General features: G+C 46.5%; 1 long non-coding RNA gene across 1 annotated transcript; it reads right to left on the bottom strand.

Annotated features, from left to right (window-relative positions):
* Window positions 1-448: 448 nt before the first annotated feature.
* LOC122921061 lies at window positions 449-21924 on the bottom strand. The gene is made up of 4 exons (XR_006386962.1): window positions 21774-21924; window positions 8172-8262; window positions 6395-6430; window positions 449-2002 (listed from the first exon to the last, which is right to left on the bottom strand). It is a non-coding gene; the product is annotated as an uncharacterized LOC122921061 (long non-coding RNA).
* Between the last annotated feature and the right edge of the window lie 4478 nt (window positions 21925-26402).

Here is a 26402-nt window from a genome sequence, read left to right on the forward strand (position 1 = left end):
TTTTGACCTGCGGTGCGGATTTTAAAATCCGCAGCATGTCAATTTATTTTATTTTTCCTGACCGGATTTTCTTCATTCACCTAGTGAAATCCGCATGCGGAATATCCGCACCGAAACTGCACCAAATCTGCATGCAAATCAGCACCAATTAATGCGGATTGACCGCACAGATTTGCCTGCGAACACCTGCGGATTTCAGTGTGGATTCTCTGCACATGAATCCCGAATGTGTGCATGTACCCTTAGACAGGAAACAGAACTGGAGGTAGAGGGGATGATCTTTCTTTAAAAGGCGGTTCTGGTTCCAGTTTCCTGTCCTGAGGAGGTGGAGGCGGTCCCTCCAGGGGTGCTGTCATGGGCAAAAGAAAAAAAATAGAACATGTCCTACTATTGTCCGCATTACGGACAAGGATAGGACTGTTCTCACAACCTGAATTAAAAATGCAGATGTGAAAGTAGCCTAAAGCTGACAAGGGCTGGTGTCAGAGCATCTCCAAAATGGCAGGTCTTGTGGGGTATCCTCCCTATGCAGTGGTTAGTGCAAACAAAAACAGTAAACCCACAGGGTCATAAGCCCCCAAGGATCACTGATGCACGAGTGGAGAGAAGCCTAGCACATCTGGCCACATTGCAGTTGCTGGAAAAGTGAATGCTGGCTATGACAGGAAGGCCTTCAGCTGCCAAGGGCGCAGGTCAGCCAGTTTCATGGGTACAAATCTGCTGACAGATGCCCTTTAAGCCAAGCTGGTGGAGGGAGTGCGATGCTCTGGGCACTATTGTGTTGGAAAATCTTGGGTCCTGGCATGTGGAGGTTAATCTGACCTAAACATTGTACAGATCAAGTACACCCCTTAATGGCAGCAACCGCTATCAGCAGGATAGTGGGCCATAACACACCGCCTAAATTGTCCAGGAATGGTTTAAGGAACACGACTCAAGGTTATATTACAATGTTCGATGTATGAGGAGCACGAGCGCTGATGGATGGCAACACCTTTATTGCACAGGCCGATGGAAAGGTTCGTTCCTCCATCATTCTGTTCTAGTCATTATCAGCAGCACATCCCTAATTACACAGGAAGAAGTAACGCCGATAATTGGGCATCGTTCATCCCGATGCCAATCACCCAATGAATCTGCGTTTGCTTGTTCATTGGGCGAATGGCTGCTAGATTATACGAGGCAGATATCGGCAATCAGCGTTCATATGAATGCTTGTACCCAATAATTGGTCTGAAAGTTGGGCAGTCTGATAGGGACTTGGCAATGACCTGGTCTTCACATTCCACAGATGGCACTGAGATCACTGAGCTTCTGTGGGACATGCTGGATAAACAAGTCTAATCCATGGAGGCTCCACACTGTAGTTTACAGGACTTATAGGATCTGCTGCAACCCTCTTGGTGCCAGATACCACAGGACGCCTTCAGAGATCTTGTGGAGCCTATGTCTTGATGGGTGAGAACTGTGTTTTAGCGGCACAAGCGGGATCTACACAGTATTAGGCAGGCGGTTTTAGGTCTTATCAGTATACATATCACAATATAAATTGTTTCTACATGTGGCTAAACGTGCGGTCAAATCAGTGAGGCCCCTGCCCGCGAGCATGGTGCTGCGCGCCGACATCTGTTTCCTTGTGCACACCTGGCACACACAGCAGCTTCCTACTGACACACATCTCCTGGCATTCAGCGCTCGCTTACTTGTGAATGTAATTACATTTCCATATGAGTAATCTGAGATGTGGTAGGCAAGAAGAGAAGATGTTTTAGCCTGAGAACCTTGTGGACCAAATTCTGCTTAACATGGGAGCTCCACTAGAAAGCAAGACATATGAATGGAGCAGATGCCTCATCGTCTACAAAGCCGTGGCGCAGACATGTGCGGGAGAAAAATACCCGCTACATCCATCACACGTTTCTAATAGGGAGACTGGAAATCACCTCGATCCGGATGAATGCTTGCGTTTTGGAGGTCTCTGTCTGGCACTCTCAATGACATACTGGAAAATACAAAAAGGAGAGTTGGAATAATTCTCACCGTCTTCAAGGTAGACCCCCCCCCCCCCCCCCCCCCCCCGCCCCCAATTTAAGTCAGCATAATGTAAAAACATTTTTTCAGAAAATCACACTTTATTTAAAGGGGCCTGTCGCCTCATGTTTTAGCAATTACTTACATTCCCCATGAAATAACCCGTGTTGTGCCTCTTTCCTCTATTCCTACTAGAAGTTTATGAATGAATTGCCAGCAGCCTGCAATAAAGGTACAGATGGGCGTTACCAGTTGGGGACGTGTTTCTGCACCGTCTGACACAAATCAGTGCTGCCAGTGCCAGAATGGGAAAGGACACGTCCCCACTGGTAACACCCTACTGGACTTTTATGAGAGACTGTTGGCAATTAATTCATAAACTTCTAGTAAGAATAGATAATGGCACAATGTGGCGATATAAGAAAAAATAATACACCAATATTGTAACTGGTAACACATTTATGACTATTGGCAATTTATTAACAAACATCTAGTAGGAATAGTAAAGGAACGGGACAACAAAGAATAGATGCTTCACAATGGTTATTACATGGGGAATCCAAGTAGTTACCAAGGATACTTCCACACTAGCGTTTATGCTGGATCTGGCAATTAGGGCTTCTTCACGCGACCGTATGGCTTTTTCAGCGTTTTGCAGGCCATTTTTAACGAATCAGTTTTTCAGTTTTTTTTTTTGTTTCCGTATTGTTTCCGGTTCCATTCCATTTTAAGTTATGGCATATACAGTATACAGTAATTACATAGAAAAAATTAGGCTGGGCATAACATTTTCAATAGATGGTTCCGCAAAAACGGAACGGATACGGAAGATATATGGAGTACATTCGGTATGTGTTCTGGTTTTTTTTGCGGACCCATTGACTTGAATGGAGCCACAGAACGTATTTTGCGGGCAATAATAGGACATGTTCTATCTTTCAACGGACGGGAAAACAGAAATATGGAAACGGAATGCATACGAGTACATTCCGTTTTATTTTTGCAGAACCACTGAAATGAACGAGCCCTTACTGATAATACAACCATCTGCATCCGTTATCAACGGATCCGGTTGCATTATGTTTACCTTGCCAATGGAGGACGGATCCATTTTCTTTTGTGGCAGAATGTGGCAGAGAAAACGGATCCGTCCCCATTGACTTGCATTGGGGATCATGCTGGATCCGTCTTGCTCCGCATCCCAGGACGGAAAGCAAACTACAGCATGTTGCGGTTTGCTCTCCGGTATGGGAACGAAAAGGAATGCATTTTGGTGCACTCCATTCTGTTCAGTTTTCCCCATTGACAATGAATGGGGACAAAACTGAAGCGTTTTTCCCCGGTATTGAGCCCCTAAGACGGATCTCAATACCGGAAAACTAAAACGCTAGTGTGAAAGTAGCCTAAGAGACAAATCAGGAGAGGTTGAAGGTCGCTACGCAATGCATCAAAATCATTTTTCACTTATCCCCGTTTTCACCCAGGCAGCCCCTCCGACACGAGCATCGGATCGTTTCATGCTCGGATGCTCGCTCTTGTCCCGCACTGTATTGCGAAGGGCAAAGTCTTTATTTTTTTTGATCCGGTGAAGTACCGGGCTCTCCATGGGTATACTAGGTTGAGGCTTCCGCCAAGCAGTGAGCCCGATGAGGTGACTGGCACTAATGGGCGGGCTTTAGCAATGCCCTAGCCTGTTAAACGGCTAGGGCAGGGCTAAAACCCGCCCATCAGTGCTGGTGACGTCACCGGGAACACTGCTAGGCAAAAGCCTCCACCTAGCAGTGTAAAAATATAAACATCCCTTGCCCTGCGCGATACAGGGCAAGGAAAGGGAGAGCATCTCCCAAATCAGAGCGCCTGCCTGGGTGAAAATGGGGATATTTTCGGGGTCAGCTCTGAACCCAGACAACCACCTTAACTGCATAACATTTATATTACAGTTATATTACCGTTACAGTGACTGCTGGAAATGTTGAGAACATATTTAGAAACTGCGTGAACAGATATTCCAGGCGTTAATATTTCTCATCTTTTCATTGTATAGATGAGAAACTTTATATTGTGGGGGATTCGACCCCCTAGGACCCCTGCATCAGAACAGCTAAGGATGTGCTCTGCCGCTCCCTACAACTCTACAGGAAATACAGAATGAGCTATTCCATGTATTTTGTGATCATCCCTTTAACCCCTTAGTGACCACCCATACGCCTTTTAACGGCCTTAGATCGCCGCGGTCACATTAGAGCCATGCTCCTGCTCTAACAGCCGGGCCGGCAGAAGTGCCGAGCTGGGCTGTTTAACCCCTTCCATGCCACTGTCAATGGCACCCGACGCATGTAAGCAATGACTGAGCAAATGCGATCGCGTGCCTGCCTTGAGTGTTTTCCAGCAGCCTCTCTGTCTGGCGCAGCCTACTGGTTAATGTCAGTATAGCACTGACTTTAAAATGCAATGTACTATAGGGATAGTGCATTGCATTTTAGAAGCAATTAAAGCATTTCTTGTAATAGTCCCCTTGTGGGACTATTAACCAGTTAAAAAAAGAAATGTATTAAATAAAATAAAAAATGCTTTTCAATGAAAAAAATGGCAAAAATAAAATCCCCCTCCCCCCACATATTTGTTATCGCCGGGTCTGTAACGACCCGCACTAGACAAAGATCATGTAAATTAGCCCCTTCGGTGAATGCCATAAAAAAAATTACTAATTTATTCACTAAAAAAACATAATAACAAGTGATCATAAAGTTTTATTTACCCCAAAATGATACCAAATGAGAACTACAAATTGTCCTGTAAACATCAAGCCCTCACACAACTCCATAGAAAGAAAAAGAAAAAAAAAGTTACGGGTCTTGGGATGCAGCGATGCAAAAAGAATTTCCTCTTCAAAAAAATAAAATAAAATAAAGTGTATATTACACAAAAGTAGTCAAATGTAAAAAAACAAAAATATATGTATTTGGCATCACTGTAATCTTACTGACCCAGAGAATAAAGATATTATGTTATTTATGCCAAAAAATGTATAACGTAAAAACTCAGTTGTAGTATTGCTATTTTTTCCCATCTTCCTCCCAGAAAGAGTTTAGAAAAAGTTAATCAGAAAGATATGTACCCCAAAATGGCGCCATTGGAAACTACAACTTTTTCCACAAAATACAAGGCCTCATATGGCTACATAGACGGAAAAAAATAAAAAATAAAGTTATAGCTCTTGGAAGGTGACTGAAAAAAGGAAGAAAAACGCCTGGTCAGTGAGACCAAAAACAGACTGGTCACTAAGGGGTTAAAGTTTTTATTTTTTTTGTACTTTAATATTGATGGACTGTCTGCAGTATAGACCATTAATATATGATCAGTGGGTCTACGGCACTACGCACCATCACCAAATAGCTGTTCTGCAGTATCTCCTGTGCTAAAGCTACTACAGAACAGCGGTTCAGGATAGTCCATCAATATTAAAGGCGTTTTCCCGTGAAAAATAGTCTACATTTTTTTTAAAAAGCACCTAAATCTGAAAACTTTTGTAATTCTATATAATTAAAAATTCAGTATAGCCACAGAGTTATTCAATAAAACGTATCTGTATAGCAGCACCTGCTGTTTATTTCCTTATTTCTGCTGAGGTGGTCGCACATGCTCAGCTGCGGCAAACAGGACCTCCCCCTCAGCTGCCAGTTTGAAACAAATCTATCTATCTTGAGATATGAATGGGGAGATCTCTGGATCCATGTGAGGTACAGGGTAGAAAGAGATCGTCATGTGCTGTATGAGGTCTGGTTTTCATTTTTTACATCACTCATGGGACAAAGCCTTTAAAGTACCAGAAAACCTCTTTAAAAGGAGCCGACTTTACTTCCAAATAGTTGGCCATACACATAAGCTTAAAGGGGTTATCCGAGACTAAAAAATGCCCCATATGCCCGGACCCCTCACACTGAATCTACTTACCTGGCTCCCTGCCTTGCTCCTGGTCTCCGCAGCTCCGTTTCCCCGCGCGCGGATGGAAACCGGATGTTTTCATCCGCGCACGGGGAGAAGCAGCAGCGGTTCGGGAACCAGGAGCGCATGACACGCCGCAGGGAGCGGAGAGCCAGGTAAGTAGATTCAGTGCGAGGGGCCTGGTCATATGGGGGATAAACCCCTTTAATGTCGGCCAAGTACTGTTTATGGGGGTGTCCCGACTCTCCCCCTTAAAGCAGATGATATGAGAAAGAACAAGTAAGCTTCCAACATGCCCCATCCTGCACACTGGATGCCTATATGTTTACTGGGCGGATAAACTGGCCTCTATTCCTGGGTTCACAGGAACACAAGATCCTACTAAACGTGTGAGAAAGCAGAGAACAGTAGAGATTACCTCAGCCCGGTCCAGTGCCAACTCTAATGTCTGTTGCTGGAAGGAAAAAAAGATTCACGGTCAAGAAATCCCACATTTTAATAATCAGCGGTGGATTTTAAACCTTTCAACAAGTTTCATAAAATTGCAGAGCGCTGATCTCTAACGAGGCTCACTATGGTGGTAAATGCTGTGCTGACACGATGTGTGATATACGGCGGTATTCAACACGGTATTATAGTGATGTCACCACTCTCATGGGGGCACGGGGGCCTCCGGCTCCTGTCCCCGCTGTTCAGCCCCACAGGCCTCAGGCAGTCTGGCCTGAGGCCGATGAGGCAGTAGAATGGCATAGGTGGTCGCGATGACATCATAGCAACCTCCTGCGCCAGTTGACGGGAGGAGTGGTAGCCGCATCATTGAGCCACACGTGACCCAGTGCAGGAGGTCACGGGACGTGGCAAATAAGGTCCTGTAGCCTAAAGAAAGAAGAAATCGGTGGTGTGTATCGCAGAAGGACACAGGGGAGTATAATGTGTTTTTTTTTTAAACATATCTATGGCACTACTGGGTGAAATACCTGGCAGGGGTGCACAACGTTTCCTGGTTGGGGGCCACATTGCCAGACTGAACCAATGACGAGGGCAGAAATAAAAATTTAAAAGGTGTATTAACAACTGAAATATTGTACTTATGGCATATTGAACACACATTCTATACCATTAATGTCTAGTTACACTTCCAGGACTCCCATCTAATGGGAGAAATACATGAAAAATAAATGTGAGCAGCCACAAGACATAGGCATACATGTCTGTTACCAGATGGTTGGGGGCCGCACAGAATGCTATCAAGGGCCGCAGGTTGTGCACCCCTGATATATGGGGACATCACACTACAGGGGGGAGAGCATTATATATGGTGGCATTATACTACAGGGGGGGGGGGCATTATATATGGTGGCATTATACTACAGGGGGTAGAGCATTATACTATACGGGGGAGGGGAACATTAATAATATAGGGGTACTGTGGGGGTATTATTATTCGGCACAATATGGAGAGCACTACTACTAATGGGGTTGCTATTGGAGGTACAGTAGAGGGCGCTATTACTACTTAGGGCAGTCTTGGAGCAATAGTGTTTGTGGGCATGGGGGAGAACAGCGGGCACAGTATTGGGGGTAGCAGCAGGAAGGATGACAATGTTGAGGCACCAGGAGGGGGAGGATGATGGAAAAATGAGGACTCTAACATGTCTGTGTGTCAGAGGCTGCAGAGATGAGATTTGGCTGAAGGAAATAGTCATGGTGGTCTGGTCTCCAAATGGAGAAGATGAGGAAAGAGAATGTCTACATCAAAAAAGACATCACTGGACATAAGAGGTATGTGACCCTGCATTCCCCTGTATGTTTAGCATAATGTCCTTCCAAATATGTCTTTAAGGCCTCATACACACAACAGTATGGGTGAAAACGGGGATATGTCTGGGTTCAGCTCTGAACCCGGACAACCCCTTTAGTCATCTATTCAGAGGATAGGTGGTAAATGTATAAATGCTGTGGGTTTGACTGATGGGATCCCCAGTGTTTATGGCCTCCATGTAACTATTCTTTTACTAGAACTTTTAGCCCATCAGGCTATAGACATGTTTAGTGCGCATGTCGGGAGCTTTCCCACTGTAACCAATAGGACAAATATACAACAACAAGAGGCATCTGGGACGGTGCACTATATGGCCATTGATTCACATAACCTATAGCTCCACAGACGCCGGCTATACAACACAGATACTCACCATTGTGGCCACTTCTGGTCCCTACCAGCCAGAGGTGCAGGTCACAGTCTGTGGGTCACCATGTTCCCCCTCATCTGTAGTGTGCGATATGCTGAAAGGACAAGAACAGAGATTACATGGACAGTACACACACGGATCCCCGCGGGCTGCTTTACTCTGTCCTGTTCATCTTTCAGTACGGATATGTCAACAATCTTCACAAACTATATTTTATATCTTAGGACGAGTCACTAGTGTATAAGAGAGATCGGACCTGCTCCAAGATGGCCGGCCTTTTTCCATTAGGGCAATTATTCCATGCCCTGACGCAGCCCTATCCAGTGAATAACCCAGCAAACGCCAAAGACCAGCCTCTGCCATAAGCGGAGCATGCTCCCTCCCCCCTCAGGGATCCACACGGGCATATAGGATTGGCAGGTTTCAGGAGTCCTCTATAATAAATGGCGTCAGTCAGGTTCAACACGTGTGTGGCCTACAGCAGGTCCTGCAAAAAGGAGCAAAATGTCCAAGACATTTCTGAAGCTAACCTCCGGAATTCTAGCTAAGTCCAGGTTCACACATAGTTTTTGTTGCATTTTTTTATTTTTCTGAGAAAATTTTTACCCCCTAATAATTAAAGGGGTGTTCCGAGAGTTTAATACTAATGACCTTTCCTCAGGATAGGACCAGTGACAACACGTTCATCGGTCACGTGGCCTAGGAGCAGCTCAGCCCCATAGAAGTGAATGGAGCTGAGCGCAATACCAAGCACAACCGCTATACAATGTGCGGCGCTGTGCTTGGTAAGCTGCGAGAAGGCTGTGGCGCTCACAGAAGTTCTGGTGCCGTCTTGAACAGCTGATTGGCGGGGGTACTGGGTGTCGGATCCTAGGCAGATACTGATGACTAGAGTTGAGCGAACCTGCCTTTTGGCAGATCGAGTTCAGGTTCGGGGTTTAAGTGAATAACGTAATGGATTCCGTTCTCATAGAATCCATCACGTAATTCAATGCCGGCATGCCACATATATAATGCTCCTGAGGATAGGTCATCAGTATGAAAATCTCGAAAGAAAAACACACTGTCACACGTACTTGCATTTTTAATGTGTTTTTCTATACCCTTGTCTACGGAGGGGAAAAAGTGCTTGAAACACATAAAACTTGTGTAGAAGAAAAAAAAATAAAAAAATAAAAAAAACCATAAAAGTGTACGACATTTTAAAAACACTTTTTTTTTTACTTTTTCAGAGCACAACAAAAAAAGCCAAACCAAAATGTCTGTAGAAGCCATGAATTTGTGCCTAAGGCCCCTTTCACACGGGCAAGTATTCCGCGCGGATGCGATGCGCGGGTTAAACGCATTGCACCTGCACTGAATACCGACCCATTCATGTCTATGGGGCTGTTCACATGAGTGATGATTTTTCACGCATCACTTATGCGTTGTGTGAAAATCGCAGCATGCTCTATTTTGTACGTTTTTCACGTAACGCAGGCCCCATAGAAATGAATGGGGTTGCGTGAAAATCGCAAGCATCCGCAAGCAAGTGCGGATGCGGTGCGATTTTCACACACAGTTGCTAGGAGACGATCGGGATGGAGACCCGATCATTATTATTTTCCCTTTATAACATGGTTATAAGGGAAAATAATAGCATTCTGAATACAGAATGCATAGTAAAATAAAAAATAAAAATAAAATTTAACTCGCCATAATCCACTTGATCGCGCTGCCCGGCATCTCGTCTGTCTCCTTTGCTGAACATGACCTGTGGTGACGTCACTCCGGTCATCACATGATCTTTTACCATGGTGATGGACCATGTGACATCACCACAGGTCCTGTTCCTGCAATGAATGCTCACCACAGGTCCTGTTCAGCAAAGGAGACAGAAGAGATGCCGGGCTACGCGATCAAGTGGACTAAGGCGAGTAAAATTATTTTTAAATTTTTTTTTTAACCCCTCCAGTGCTATTGTACTATGCATTCTGTACTCAGAATGCTATTATTTTCCCTTATAACCATGTTATAAGGGAAAATAATACAATCTACAGAACACTGATCCCAAGCCTGAACTTCTGTGAAGAGGGTTTGGGTACCAAACATGCACGATTCTTCTCACGCGCGTGCAAAACGCATGACAATGTTTTGCACTCGCGCGGAAAAATCGAAGGTGTTCCCGTTGCGGGACATTTTTCCGCAACGCCCGTGTGAAAGAGGCCTAAAAAAAAAAAAAAACGGCATGCAGGATCTGTACCATGTTTATTCTGTTTTTTGTGCCTTGTGTGAAGGGCGCATGGATGTGGCACAACACACCTAAACTGCATCAAGATTTTGGCACAAAGTAAGCCAATCAGTGGGTGGTGTAAAGTGGCTATCCCTGCACCAAATGTATCATCCAACCTGAACTGCTATGATAAATCTGCTGGATCTTTAGATTGCCTGACTAAGGGCCGCTTCACACAAGCGGATGCCGTGCGTGGCATCCGCTCCGTGAAAGAGTGCCAAGACCCGCTGCAGACTGCAGAGGCACGGAGCAGTAACATGACTGTTAATGCTCCGTGCCTCTCTGTGATCTCTTTACTACGAAATCACAGTTGTCACTGTGATTTCGAAGTAAAGAGATCACAGAGAGGCACAGAGCATTAACAGTCATGTTACTGCTCCGTGCCTCTGCAGTGGGTCTTGGCACTCTTTCACGGAGCGCATGCCACGCACGGCATCCGCTCGTGTGAAGCGGCCCTAAATGTGGACTTACACTGCCGATAACCGGGCAGATTATCGGGAAGGAATGTTCCTACGAATGCTCGTTCCCGACAATCTGCCCATCTAAATGTTCCACCGATCTCCTGATGAACAAGCAAAATGCTCCTTCATCAGGTGATCCTGTTGTTCATTCAGGCACCACCGATCATGGCTTTTGGGCAGCAGATTGTGTTGTGCTCTCATAGGAATGAATGGAGGGCGGCTGCACATGGCCTGTGCGCCCTCCGGGACTTTGTGGTGGGACCCACACCTATCAGACATTGAGGGCATATCTTTGAGATACGCCCCCAATGTCTGAGAGGGGAATACCCCTTTAGGCATCCTATTACACGGAACTATAATCAGGCCGATTATCAGCATGACCATTTGTATAAATGCTCGTTCCCGATAACTGACCTGCATAAAGGATGCCGGTGATCATCCGATGAATGAGCAAATGCCCTTGTTAATCGGGTGATCGTGCCTTTCTGCCAGCATTAAAAGTAATTGGGGGAGATTAATCACCTCCTTTGCACCTGAAAATTGGCGTTAAAAAAATCACATCCTATCTGTTTGCGAATTTTTAACTGCATTTTTTGAAAAAACATTGTGGCATCTCCCTTGATTTTACGCTGCCCTCGCCAAGTGGGAGTGACAAAGGCGGGAAGGGGGCATGGCAGGCCAAATTATCCTCATTTACGCCAGTTTTCTGGCACAAATGAAATAGAATTCACAGCTAAGACAATAACCCGTCAGAGGGCGCAATTACTAAGGATAGTACAATAGCAACCAATTTACACAGACTACTACCCAATTAAAACGAAGCCTTTAAGGGCACTTTCACACTTGCGTCAGAGGATTCCGGCAGGCAGTTCTTTTGGCAAACTGATGGCATTTGTCAGACGGATCCGGTTCCGTCTGACAAATGTATTGAAATACCGGTGTCATCCGGAAAAACGAATCCGATATTATTTATTTTTGCATTTTTAAAGGTCTGCGACTCTGCGCATGCGCAGATCGGAAAGCCGGAGCCGTTTTGCTGGAACACTTAATGCCGGATCCGGCACTAATACACTTCAATGTAAATTAATGCCGGATCCGGCATTCTGGCAAGTGTTCAGTATTTTTGGCCGGAGATAAAACTGCAGCATGCTGCGGTATTTTCTCCGTCCAAAAAACCTAAGAGGGACTGAACTGATGCATCCTGAACTGATTGCTCTCTATTCAGCATTAGGATAAAACGGCTCAGTTTTTTTTCCGGTATTGAGCCCCTGTGACGGAACTCAATACCGGAAAACAAAAACGGCAGTGTGAAAGTAGCCTAATACCATGTCATTAAAAAAATAACCCCGAATCATAAATCATGATATAGAAATGAAAAAAAACAACAAAAGAATTCACAGTGGTATAATGGGCAGTTATATAGGCATCAGTGTGGGTCAGTTGATACTAGAGGGGCAATTGTCCCTAAATCTCACCCTATACCGTCAACCCTGCCTATAAAAACGGAATAGCCTCCCCGATAGGGGCGATCCCGTATCAGGAAAACACTCTCAGGGCTCCAAATGCGACACCATTAACGCAATTACCAGGTCAATTGTTGATACAATGGTAAGTATTCTGTAGGGTTTCATGTAGCAGTCCCTTCTTATCTCAAACTAGGGCTCATCAGGGAACAAAAAAAAACCCCACTTAAAATAGTGTCAATTAGGTCAAACTTAAAGGGGTTCTGCAGTTTGTTTTAACTGATGATCTATCCTCTGGATAGATCATCAGCATCTGTCCGACACCCGGGATCCCCGCCGATCAGCTGTTTGAGAAGGCAGGGGCGCTCCAGCAGCGTCGCGGCCTTCTCACTGTTTACCGCAGGCCCAGTGACGTCACAACTAGTATCAATGGCCTGGGCGGGGCTAAGCTCTGTTTACTTGAATGGAGATTAGCCCCGCCCAGGCCAGTGATACAAGTCGTGACGTCACTTGGCCAGCGGGAAACAGTGAGAAGGCCGCGGCGCTGCCTCCTCAAACTGCTGATCAGCGGGGTCCTGGGTGTCGGACCCCCGCCGATCAGAAGCTGATGATCTATCCAGAGGATAGATCATCAGTTTAAACAAAGTGCAGAACCCCTTTAAAGACACGGTTATAGGTTTGTAAACAACACTGTGGGTATCTCCCCCATCAGAAGTACATTACAGATATCAGAACAGATGTGCTGGCCAGCCGCCTGTCTGTGGACCTCCTCCCTCTCCATCTGGGTTCCATCATCGCTTTACCCCGAGGCTTGGCCACTTGTTCTACCACATCAGCTCTTACCTATGGGCAGCACGCAAGTAGCTACTTTGTCAAAGCCAGCACATCTGTTCTGATGCCTCCAATGTGCATATCTGAGGAGGTTTATACCCGCATAGTGTACATGAATGATTGATGTGGGGTATCTGTAAGCATTATCTGATGCTTTCTGGAAGGCTGCCCATCTATTTTGATTTTGTATCCTATGAGAATTTGAAATTCTCATGCACACGATGCAGATTTTAAAATCTGCAGCATGTCAACTTATTTTATTTTTGCTGTCCGGATTTTCTCCATTCACTTCAATGGGGACAGTAAAACCTGCATGCGGAAAATCCACATGCAAATCGATACCAATTGATGCGGATTGACCGCACAGATTTCCCTGCGAACACCTGCAGATTTCAGTGCGGATTGTCCTATTGTAAGGTCATCAATATGAGATCGGTGGGGGTCCGATTTCCAGAACTCCTGCGGATCGGTCGTTTAAGGAGGCCGGTGAGCAAAGCGGGCTCCTCACAATTTACCAAGTACAGCGCCATGCATTGTATAGTGGCTGTGCTTGGTATTGCACTCAGCCACATTCACTTGAATGGGACTCAGCTGCACATAGGCCATGTGAGTGATGAACATGATGTCACTGGCCTAACCCTGCTTTCACACCTGAGCGTTTCCCAAACGCGCGTCAAACGCGCGTTTTTTGTAATAGTAAACGCGCGTTTGACGCGCGTTTGTGTCATTGACTGCAGTGTCCTATGGCCACAAACGCGTGTCAAAACGCCCCAAAGAAGCTCAAGTACTTGTTTGAGCGTCGGGCGTTTTACAGCGCGATCGTACGCGCTGTAAAACGCCCAGGTGAGAACCATTCCCATAGGGAAGCATTGCTTTTCATGTGTTGAGCGTTTTACAGCGCGTTTGAACGCGCTGTAAAACGCTCAGGTGTGAACTTAGGGTAAGAGCTCACACCTCACTACAGGGGGTGCCAGGAATAAGACCCCTGCCAATCTGAGGTCATTGTTATCAAAATCCCAGTGAACCCCCTTTAAAAGGGCTTCTGTCACCCCACTAAAGTCATATTATTTTTTTGGCTACTTAAATTCCTTATACTGCGATATATCAATATATAATGCTCTTACTCATTTTCCTTCAGCAGTTTCTTAAAAAAACTGACTTTTATAATATGTAAATTACCTCTCTACCAGCAAGTAGGGCGGTTACTTGCTGGTAGCAGCCGCATCCTCCTTTCATAAAGACGCCCCCTCCTCATGTTGATTGACAGGGCCAGTGAACGTGCTCGTCTTCTGGCTGGCCCTGTCTGCGTTCGAAATCTGGCGCCTGCGCCGTACCTGTCTTCAGTCAGCGCAGGCGCACTGAGAGGAGGACGCTTGCTCGGCCGCTCCTTCCTCAGTGCGCCTGCGCTGGGTGTAGATGTGACGTCATCGGCGCAGGCGCATTGAGGATGGGGCGGCCGAGCGAGCATCCTCCTCTCAGTGCGCCTGCGGCGACTGAAGACGGGTGCGGCGCAGGTGCCAGATTTTGAACGCAGACAGGGCCAGCCAGAAGACGAGCGCGTTTGCTGGCCCTGTCAATCAACATGAGGAGGGGGCGTCTTTATGAAAGAAGGATGCGGCTGCTACCAGCAAGTAACCGCCCTACCTGCTGGTAGAGAGGTCATTTACATATTATAAAAGTCCGTTTTTTTTAAGAAACTGCTGAAGGAAAATGAGTAAGAGCATTATATATTGATATATCGCAGTATAAGGAATTTAAGTAGCCAAAAAAAAATATATTTACTTTAGTGGGGTGACAGAAGCCCTTTAAGACCAGCAGGTTGGAGACCATTAGAAGGGCAATTCAGCAGTGTCCTACTGTTCAAGGTAACTAGCTTTTCCTTCGATCCTAACAGAAAGTTGATAGCTAAAAAAAAAAAAAAAACTAGAATGTAATTACACATCTAGCGGGGTAAGGCTCCTTGCAGACGAGAGTGTCCAGATTAGGTCTGGATGCGTTGCAGGAAATTGCGCGATTTTTCAGCGCGAGTGCAAAACATTTTTATGCGTTTTGCACGTGCGTGACAAAAATCGGCAAGTTTGATACCCGAATTTCTTCATAGAAGTTCGGGTTTTGGTTAGGTGTTGTGTAGATTTTATTATTTTCCCTTATAACATGGTTATAAGGGAAAATAATAGCATTCTTAATACAGAATGCATAGTACAATAGCGCTGGAGGGGTTAAAAAAAATAAAAAATAAAATAAATTTAACTCGCCTTAATCCACTTGCTCGCGCAGCCCGGAGTCTCTTCCGTCTTCATCTTTGCTGTGCACAGGAATAGGACCTGTGGTGACGTCACTGCGCTCATCACATGGTCCGTCACGTGATCCATCACCATGGTAAAAGATCATGTGACGGACCATGTGATGAGCGCAGTGACGTCACCACAGGTCCTATTCCTGTGCACAGCAAAGATGAAGACAGAAGAGAAGCCAGGCAGCGCGAGCAAGTGGATTAAGGCGAGTTAAATTATTATTATTTTAACCCCTCCAGCCCTATTGTACTATGCATTCTGTATTAAGAATGCTATTATTTTCCCTTATAACGTGAAAAACGCACAAAATAGAGCATGCAGCGATTTTCGCGCAACGCACAAGTGATGAGTGAAAATCACCGCTCATGTGCACAGCCCCATAGAAATGAATGGGTCCTGATTCAGTGCGGGTGCAATGCGTTTACCTCACGCATTGCACCCGCACGGAAATCTCGCCCGTATGAAAGGGGCCTAAAGCTGTTACCACAGGTTAGGAACTGAAGTACTGTATAACATGTGTGAACAGGGTGGAACATCTGCACGATTTTCATGAGATGCTCTATCTGCTATGTCAGGGATGGCCAACCTGAGGCTCTCAAGATGTTGCAAAACTACAACTCCCAGCATGCCTGGACTGCCAACAGCTATCAGCCTACAGCAGGGCATGGTGGGAATTGTAGTTTTACAACAGCTGGAGAGCCCCAGGTTGGCCATCCCTGTGCTATGTGATGGGTGAAATCCACATCATAATCCAGCACAAAAATTGCATGTAAAAAAAAAAGAAATAAAATAAAAAAAAGGAGATTTTGCAGTGGATTTCATATAAAAATCCAACATACAGAAGTGCTTGAAAGTTTGTAAATCCTTCTGAATTTTCTATATTTCTGCCTAAATTTGACCTAAGGCTACATTAGATTTTCATACAAGTCCTAAAAGTAGATAAAAGATAGCCAAATCAAATAAATAAGTCAAAAATATAAAGGCAAAAAATTGTCTGCACTGTCATTCAATGGGGCAAATCCTCAATGTTTTTGCCCGAAATGAGTGACATCCCTTCTGCTGTGTAAAAAAACAAAAAACAAAAAAAACCTCCACTCCACATCATGTTAGGCTGAGTTCACTTCACACTTCAGTTATTTGGTCAGTTATCTCCATCAGTTATTGTGAGCCAAAACCAAGGGGGAAGCCTACACAGAGAGAAGGTAAGATAAGGTATGAGGCCTCTTTCACACGAGCGTGACGGATTAGGTCCGGATGCGTTCAGTGAAACTCGCACCATTTTGCAAGCACCCGCATCTGCTTCCGGACGCAATGCGTTTTTCACTGAAGCCTCAGTCACGTCTATGGGGCCATGGCTGCGTAAAAAAGCAGAATATAGAACGTGCTGCGTTATTGACACAACGCACAAGTGATGCATGAAAATCACCGCTCATGTGCACAGCCCCATTGAAAAGAATGGGGCCGGATTCTGTGCGGGCGCAATGCGTTTGCCTCACGCATTGCACCTGTGCGGAAAACTCGCCCGTGTGAAAGGAGCCTAAGGCCCCTTTCACACGGGCGAGATTTCCGGGCGGGTGCAATGCGCGAGGTGAACGCATTGCACCCGAACTGAATCTGGACCCGTTCATTTCTATGGGGCTGTGCATGAGCGGTGATTCACTTGTGCGTTGTGTGAAAATCGCAGCATGTTCTATATTGTGCGTTTTCCACGCAACGCAGGCCCCATAGAAGTGAATGAGGCTGCGTGAAAATCGCAAGCATCTACAAGCAAGTGCGGATGCGGTGCGATTTTCACGCACGGTTGCTAGGAGACGATCGGGATGGAGACCCGATCTTTATTATTTTCCCTTATAACATGGTCATAAGGGAAAATAATAGCATTCTGAATACAGAATGCATAGTACAATAGCGCTGGAGGGGTTAAAAATAAATAAATAATTTAACTCACCTTAATCCACTTGCTCGCGCAGCCGGCATCTCTTCTGTCTGTCTTCTGTGCAGGAAAAGGACCTGTGGTGACATCACTCCGGTCGTCACATGATCTTTTACCATGGTGATGGATCATGTGATGACCGGAGTGACGTCACCACAGGTCCTGTTCATGCACACAGCACAGAAGACAGACAGAAGAGATGCCGGGCTGCGCGAGCAAGTGGATTAAGGCGAGTTAAATTATTATTTATTTATTTTTTAACCCCTCCAGCGCTATTAGGCCTCATGCACACGACCGTTGTGTGCATCCGTGGCCGTTGTGCCGTTTTCCGTTTTTTTTCGCGGACCCATTGACTTTCAATGGGTCCGTGGAAAAATCGGAAAATGCACCGTTTTGCAGCCGAGGCCGTGATCCGTGTATCCTGTCCGTCAAAAAAATATGACCTGTCCTATTTTTTTGACGGACAACGGTTCACGGACCCATTCAAGTCAATGGGTCCGTGAAAGAACACGGATGCACACAAGATTGGCATCCGTGTCCGTGATCCGTGGCCGTAGGTTGCTTTCATACAGACGGATCCGAAGATCCGTCTGCATAAAAGCTTTTTCTGATCTAAGTTTTCACTTCGTGAAAACTCATTTCCGACAGTATATTCTAACACAGAAGCGTTCCCATGGTGATGGGGACGCTTCTAGTTAGAATACACTGCAAACTTTGTACAAGACTGCCCCCTGCTGCCTGGCAGCACCCGATCTCTTACAGGGGGATATGATAGCACAATTAACCCCTTCAGGTGCGGCACCTAAAGGGGTTAATTGTACTATCATATTCCCCTGTAAGAGATCAGGGCTGCCAGGCAGCAGGGGGCAGACCCCCCCCTCCCCAGTTTGAATATCGTTGGTGGCACAGTGTGCCCCCACCATCGCCCCCCTCCCTCCCTCTATTGTATTAAATCGTTGGTGGCACAGTGTGCCAACCACCATCGCCCCCTCCCTCTATAGCAGTAACATTGGTGGCAGTGTGCGGTCTCAACAGTAGAAGATTCATACTTACCTGGGAGCTGCGATGTCTGTGTCCGGCCGGGAGCTCCCCCTACTGGTAAGTGACAGTTCTTTAGCAATGCGCCGCACAGACCTTTCACTTACCAGTAGGAGGAGCTCCCGGCCGGACACAGACATCGCAGCAGCAGGCAGGTAAGTATGAATCTTCTACTGTTGAGACCGCACACTGCCACCAATGTTACTGCTATAGAGGGAGGGGGGGGGGGGGCGATGGTGGTTGGCACACTGTGCCACCAACGATTTAATACAATAGAGGGAGGGAGGGGGGCCGATGGTGGTTGGCACACTGTGCCACCAACGATTTAATACAATAGAGGGAGGGAGGGGGGCCGATGGTGGTTGGCACACTGTGCCACCAACGATTTAATACAATAGAGGGAGGGAGGGGGGCCGATGGTGGTTGGCACACTGTGCCACCAACGATATTCAAACTGGGGAGGGGGGGGGGTCTGCCCCCTGCTGCCTGGCAGCCCTGATCTCTTACAGGGGAATATGATAGTACAATTAACCCCTTTAGGTGCCGCACCTAAAGGGGTTAATTGTGCTATCATATCCCCCAGTAAGAGATCGGGTGCTGCCAGGCAGCAGGGGGCAGTCTTGTACAAAGTTTGTAGTGTATTCTAACTAGAAGATGTAGCTCATATCCGACAGTATATTCTAACATAGAGGCGTTCCCATGGTGATGGGGACGCTTCAAGTTAAAATATACCATCGGATTGGAGAAAACTCCAATCCGATGGTATAAAAGAACTCCAGACTTTACATTGAAAGTCAATGGGGACGGATCCGTTTGAAATGGCACCATATTGTGTCAACATCAAACGGATCCGTCCCCATTGACTTGCATTGTAATTCAGGACGGATCCGTTTGGCTCCGCACGGCCAGGCGGACGCCAAAACGACTTTTTTTTCATGTCCGTGGATCCTCCAAAAATCAAGGAAGACCCACGGACGAAAAAACGGTCACGGATCACGGACCCACGGACCCCGTTTTTGCGGGCCGTGAAAAAAAACTGTTGTGTGCATGAGGCCTTATACTATGCATTCTGTATTCAGAATGCTATTATTTTCCCTTATAACCATGTTATAAAGGGAAAATAATACAATCTACAGAACACCGTTTGGGTACCAAACATGCACGATTTTTCTCACGCACGCGCAAAACGCATTACAATGTTTTGCAATCGCGCATGTTCCCGCAACGCACCCGCACCTTTTCCCGCAACGCCCGTGTGAAAGAGGCCTTAGACTTTTTTTTACATTCCTTTATGTCTGGTGGTCCTCCAAAAATAAAGGAAGACACACGGAAACGGATCATGGATCACCGGAACCCCATTTTGCGGAACGGAACACAACAACGGTCGTGTGCATGAGGCCTTACAATGTAAGTCAATGGGGACGGATCCGTTTTCACTGACACAATTTGGTGCAATTGAAAACGGATCCGTCCCCCATTGACTTTCAGTGTAAGTCAAAACTGATCCGTTTGCATTTTCATGAACAAAAACAAAAAATATATATTCATTTATTTTTTGTTCATGGTAATGCAAACGGATCCGTTCTGAACGGATACAAGCGTTTGCATTATAGGTGCGGATCCGTCTGTGCAGATACCAGACGGATCCGCACCCTAACGCAGGTGTGAAAGTAGCCTTATAGCGGGGACACGGAAAGGACGTGCGGACGCAGACAGCTCTGTAACTCCAGACACTTCTGGATCAGACATTTTGTTTGTTGATGTAAAAAAGATACAATGTTCAGAAAACAAGTTATTCTGTAACAAGAAGCAAACGCTAAACACATCTCCAGCCGGACAATCCACGGCAATCCCACTCCTCGGGGCCCAAGGCGGGAATTCTCCGTTATCCTATTGTATGCACAAGGCCGAGAAGTGAGACAATGACCCTGCAGAGATTTAGATCTCAGAAGACCACAGGCCCATGGGCTCCGACCTCCTGGACGTGTGACGTTCACCATATGGGGCGATTTAAAGAAGAAAGTAAAACTTACAAAAAACACAAAACGTAATGTTACCGGGAGGGGGGTGGTATGTGTCATTACTGAGGTCTGTGGGTGCAAAAACCTCACCCCCAACATGCTGTGAAAAACGGCAACGTGCCCTTTATAGTTATTTTATTATGCATTTTCTGCACTTATATAGCGCCACTAAATTATGCAGCGCTTTACAGACATTAGCATCACTATGTCCCCAATGGAGCTCACAATCTAAGGTCCCTATCAGGATGTCTTTGGAGTGTGGGAGGAAACCGGTGTACCAGGGAAAACCCCTGCAAACACAGGGAGAACATACAATCTCCATCCATGTTGTACTTGGTCAGATTCGAACCTAGGACCCGAGCACTGCCAGGCACCAGTGCTAACCACTGGGCCACCGTGCAGACCCATCAGTAAGACTAGCGCCATTTATAATACTGGTGCCTTCTGGAAGACGCCTCTCTGGGCTCCTTCAAGCACCAGTGCCCAGGTGTGACTGCCACCCCTCACCTGCTATAGACATGGCCATAGCTGGACAGTCTAAAGCCTCATTCACACATCAGTGCCCCACGGACAGCCCACGTCCCCATTGATTTTAATGTGTGCATTCACACAGCCCTGTTTAAGCCCGGTCCGTGTCTTGAGCACAGATGCATGCGCTATTTTCTCCATGTTCACGGATCCATTGTGCCCATTACAGTCTATGTCTGGCCCATCATTCCTGAGGTTTGGCTTCTCAAACCAGAAATGGTAATGAGATATAAAATGATATGGCGACCTGCCAGATGGAGAACCTCGGGGGTTAACAAACCGCCGCCGACTTCAGGAGCCAATCTGATGACTTAAGTAGCCAGATAATAATAACTTATATAGAAAACCGCCCAAAAAAAGTGGACGCGAGCTGCAAATTTCTATCTTAGCTCCTGGGATTTGACGTGAAATTCGCAGACGCGTTCTCACAAGCCAGTATCGGTGTGGCGGTGGCGTTACGTACCCCATCACAGTCAATGGGCAAGCGTAGACCACCACAACCCAAGCCTCCAGCAGATCCCACTAATGTGGGGAGGACAAGCAGGCAGGACCCTTGGCTGGGGAGTAAAGGGTTAATCAGGGGGCTCCTCTGTTTGCCCCGTCTACACTATAGCAAAATATGAATGAAGTCTCCACAGATACTGAAAAGAAAACCATATACAGCACTGACCCATCCCCAACACTGCCGGGCCCTACCGAACCTTCCCCTTTAAAGGAACGCGGGCGGTACCGATCCGGTTCCCAGAAGACAAAATCCCGCCTACCTTCCCACCGGGGGCAGCAGACCCGATTTCCTGATCCGTGATGTTCCCGTTCTACCAGGCTGAGGCGGAACAGTAGACAATACTCCGCGAAGACTACATTTCCCTAAAGGCCTTGCGGCGAGCTGTTCAAAACGGCGAAAGCTTTATTTAAAATTAGGCCAGGAAACAACACAAAGCTGAGAAGCGGAGCGGTGACGTAAGACAGGTTAGAGAAGGCGGGACTGGATGATACCGAGTGACTGAAGAGCTGAACACGACTGTAGTTCTCATGTAGAAACATGAAGGCGATTAGTGAATTAGTATTTTTGGGATATTCAACATTTTTTTTTTTTTATCTTAAAAAATACATTGGCTTAAAAGTTTCACACGTGTCCACAAATGTCCATTCAGGAGTCCTCTCCTGTCACATTGGCTTTGGTTATATCTGTTCCTATGAAAGCTGAAAGAAACCAATGGTTGCTGCTAGGGCCGGTTTTAGACAAAATGTGGCCCTCGGCAAAATGAAAAGTGGGGCCCCAAATCTTGTAATAATGTGCTAGAAACACCGCCCGACACCTGACACCCCCGCCGATCAGCAGCGTGCTGTTTACTGCTGCTGTCCCATAGACATACAGCGGTGAGAAGGGTGACGACACGGGACGCCTGATCGGCAGGGGTGCCGGGTGTCCTAAAGTACCCTAGTACTAATAATATAACCATAAGCCCCTTTCACACGAGCGAGTTTTCTGCACGGGTGTGATGCGTGACGTGAACACATAGCACCCGCACTGAATCCTGACCCATTCATTTCAATGGGTCTGTGTACTTGAGCGTTTTTTTCACGTATCAGTTCAGTGTTGCGTGAAAAACGCAGCATGTTCTATATTCTGCGTTTTTCACGCAGCCCTGGCCCCATAGAAGTGAATGTGGCTTCAGTGAAAAACGCATTGCATCCGGAAGCAAGTGCGAGTGCGATGCGTTTTTCACTGATGGTTGCTAAGAGATGTTGTTTGTAAACCTTCAGTTTTTTATCACGAGCGTGGAAAACGCATTGCATTCGCACGGAAAAAAACTGAACAACTGAATGCAATTGTAGACAAAACTGACTGAACTTGCTTGCAAAATGGTGCGAATTTCACTGAACGCATCCGGACCTAATCCGCCATGCTCGTGTCAAATGGGCCTAATGCTCCCAGGGGCTCTAATGTCCCCCTGTAGTGCCTCCCACTAGTTCCATATAAGGTTCCCTCCCATACAGTGGACCCCACTGGGTACCACTCATCTCCACTAGAAATAGGAAAAAGAGGCTACAATTTGCACGAGCTCACCAAAATTGGACTGTTGAAGACTGGAAAAATGTTGCCTGGTCTGATGAGTCTCGATTTCTGTTGAGACATTCAAATGGTAGAGTCCGAATTTGGCGTAAACAGAATGAGAACATGTATCCATCATGCCTTGTTACCACTGTGCAGGCTGGTGGTGGTGGTGTAATGGTGTGGGGGAGGTTTTCTGGGCACACTTTAGGCCCCTTAGTGCCAAGTGGCCATCGTTTAAATGCCACGGGCTACCTGAGCATTGTTTCTGACCATGTCCATCCCTTCATGACCACCATGTACCCATCCTCTGATGGCTACTTCCAGCAGGATAATGCACCATGTCACAAAGCTCAAATCATTTCAAATTGGTTTCTTGAACATGACAATGAGTTCACTGTACTAAAATGGCCCCACAGTCACCAGATCTCAACCCAATAGAGCATCTTTGGGATGTGGTGGAACGGGAGCTTCGTGCCCTGGATGTGCATCCCTCAAATCTCCATCAACTGCAAGATGCTATCCTATCAATATGGGCCAACATTTCTAAAGAATGCTATCAGCACCTTGTTGAATCAATGCCACGTAGAATTAAGGCAGTTCTGAAGGCAAAAGGGGGTCCAACACCGTATTAGTATGGTGTTCCTAATAATTCTTTAGGTGAGTGTATATAATGTTCCCCCTTAGTGTCAGTATATAATACTCCTCCATTCCTCCCCAGTAGTGCCAGGTATATATAATGATCTCCCCCCCCCCCCCCTTTCCTGGTGCCCCCAGCATTGTGGACATTTAGTAAAAAATAAAAAACTCACTTCACTCCCGTTTTCCCCGCCGCTGTCTGCGATGCAGACCACAATGTTATCTGCGTCTCCCTTTATGGGTAGCGAAGTGGTGCCCTAAGCAGATGACTACTCTTGCCTATCCATTGTCCCGGTCTTAAAGGGAACCTGTCACCGGGATTTTGTGTATAGAGCTGAGGACATGGGTTGCTAGATCGCCACTAGCACATCCACAATACCCAGTCCCCATAGCTCTGTGTGCTTTTATTCTGTAAAAAAAACAATACATATGCAAATGAACCTGAGATGAGTCCTGTCCCTGACTCATCTCATGTACAGGACTCATCTCAGGTTAATTTTCATACAGTACAGACCAAAAGTTTGGACACACCTTCTCATTTAGAAGAAAAAAATTGCCAAGACATCACTGGGGGATGCACTATAAGGTAGGATAATAATTAGAGTATAGATATCCAGATGAAAGGTCCTCTTTAATGCAGAGCACATTACCGCAGGAGGTATAACAGGAGAGGACTATAACTCCTAGCATGTCTAAGCCATTATTTAATATCAGAGCACATTACAGGGGGACGTGTAAGAGGATTACAACTCCCAGCATGTCCAAGTCGTTATTATATAATATCAGAGTACTTATCAGAGGAGAGGACTACAACTCCCAGCATATCCAGGGTGTTGTAATGTACCCTGAAATTACATAATAATGGCCTGGACATGCTCAGACTTGTAATCCTCTCCTGTTATACCTCCTCTTGTAATGTACACTGATATTACATAACAAGCTGGACATGCTGTGAGTTTTAGTCCTCTCCTCATACCTCATCTTGTAATGTACTCTGATATTATATAACAGGATGTAAGGAGAGGACTACAGCTCCAGCACTTACCGTATTTTTCGCTTTATAAGACGCACTCCCCCCCCCCCCCCCAAAAGTGGGGGGGAAATGGCCGTGCGTCTTATAAAGCCAATACTTCGCTGGCCGCTATGCTGCACAGCGCGGCCAGCGAAGTATCAGTGTGGAGGGAGGAGGCGGGGACACTCATGGCGGGGCCCGGTGCAGTGACTCTACTCTAATACACCGGGCCCCGCAACTGTTAAATACATTCAATCTGATATTTATTTAATTGTATATGCTCTGACGGTACTTACTGTAGTACCGTAGGTATAGCATTAAGACGGCGCAGACCGGCATCTCCTTCTGTCATGCGCCGCCTGCCGCAGCTCCCTCCTCATGCGCCGCCTGCCCCAGCTCCGTCGGTAATGCGCCACCTGCTCCAGCTCCCTCCTCATGCGCCGCCTTGCTGCTTATCTCACTTTGTGACTAAACAGGCAGGCGGCGCATGACAGAGGGAGCTGCGGCTGCGCATGACCGAAGGAGATGCCGGTCTGCGCCATCTTAATGCTATACCTACGGTACTACAGTAAGTACCGTCAGAGTATATACAATTAAATAAAGATCAGATTGAATGTATTTAACAGTTGCGGGGCCCGGTGTATTAGAGTAGAGTCACTGCACCGGGCCCCGCCATGAGTGTCCCCGCCTCCTCCCTCCACACTGATGCATCTGATGGGGGATCTGTAGATGTTATGGGGATCTGTGGATGACATAAGTGTCATCCACAGAGCCCCATAAGTGTCATCCACAGATCCCCCCTCAGTGTAATCCACAGGTCCCCCCTCAGTGTCATTCACAGATCCCCCATCAGTGTCATCCACAGATCCCCCAATAACAGTGCGTCATCCACAGATCCCCCATAACATTGCGTCATCCACAGATCCCCCCATAACAGTGCGTCATCCACAGATCCCCCATAACAGTGCGTCATCCACAGATCCCCCCATAACAGTGCGTCATCCACAGATCCCCCCATAACAGTGCGTCATCCACAGATCCCCCCCATAACAGTGCGTCATCCACAGATCCCCCATAACAGTGCGTCATCCACAGATCCCCCATAACAGTGCATCATCCACAGATCCCCCCATAACAGTGCTTCATCCACAGTTCCCCCATAACAGTGCATCATCCACAGATCCCCCCATAACAGTGCGTCATCCACAGATCCCCCATAACAGTGCATCATCCACAGATCCCCCCATAATAGTGCGTCATCCACAGATCCCCATAACAGTGCGTCATCCACAGATCCCCATAACAGTGCGTCATCCACAGAACCCCATAACAGTGCGTCATCCACAGATCCCCCATAACAGTGCATCATCCACAGATTCCCCATAACAGTGCGTCATCCACAGATTCCCCATAACAGTGTATCATCCACAGATCCCCCATAACAGTGTCATCCACAGATCCCCCCATAACAGTGCGTCATCCACAGATTCCCCATAACAGTGCGTCATCCACAGACCACCATTAGTTCAAAACCTACCAAAAGCACACCTTTTGGTTCAAAATATATTTTTCTTATTTTCCGCCTCAAAAACCTAGGTGCGTCTTATCATCAGGTGCATCTTATAAAGCGAAAAATATGGTACATTGAATCCTTCACTTCTTCCCATGCATCACTGCTGGTCTTCT

Source organism: Bufo gargarizans, chromosome 10, assembly GCF_014858855.1.
Source record: "Bufo gargarizans isolate SCDJY-AF-19 chromosome 10, ASM1485885v1, whole genome shotgun sequence".
In the NCBI taxonomy this organism is placed as follows: domain Eukaryota; kingdom Metazoa; phylum Chordata; class Amphibia; order Anura; family Bufonidae; genus Bufo; species Bufo gargarizans.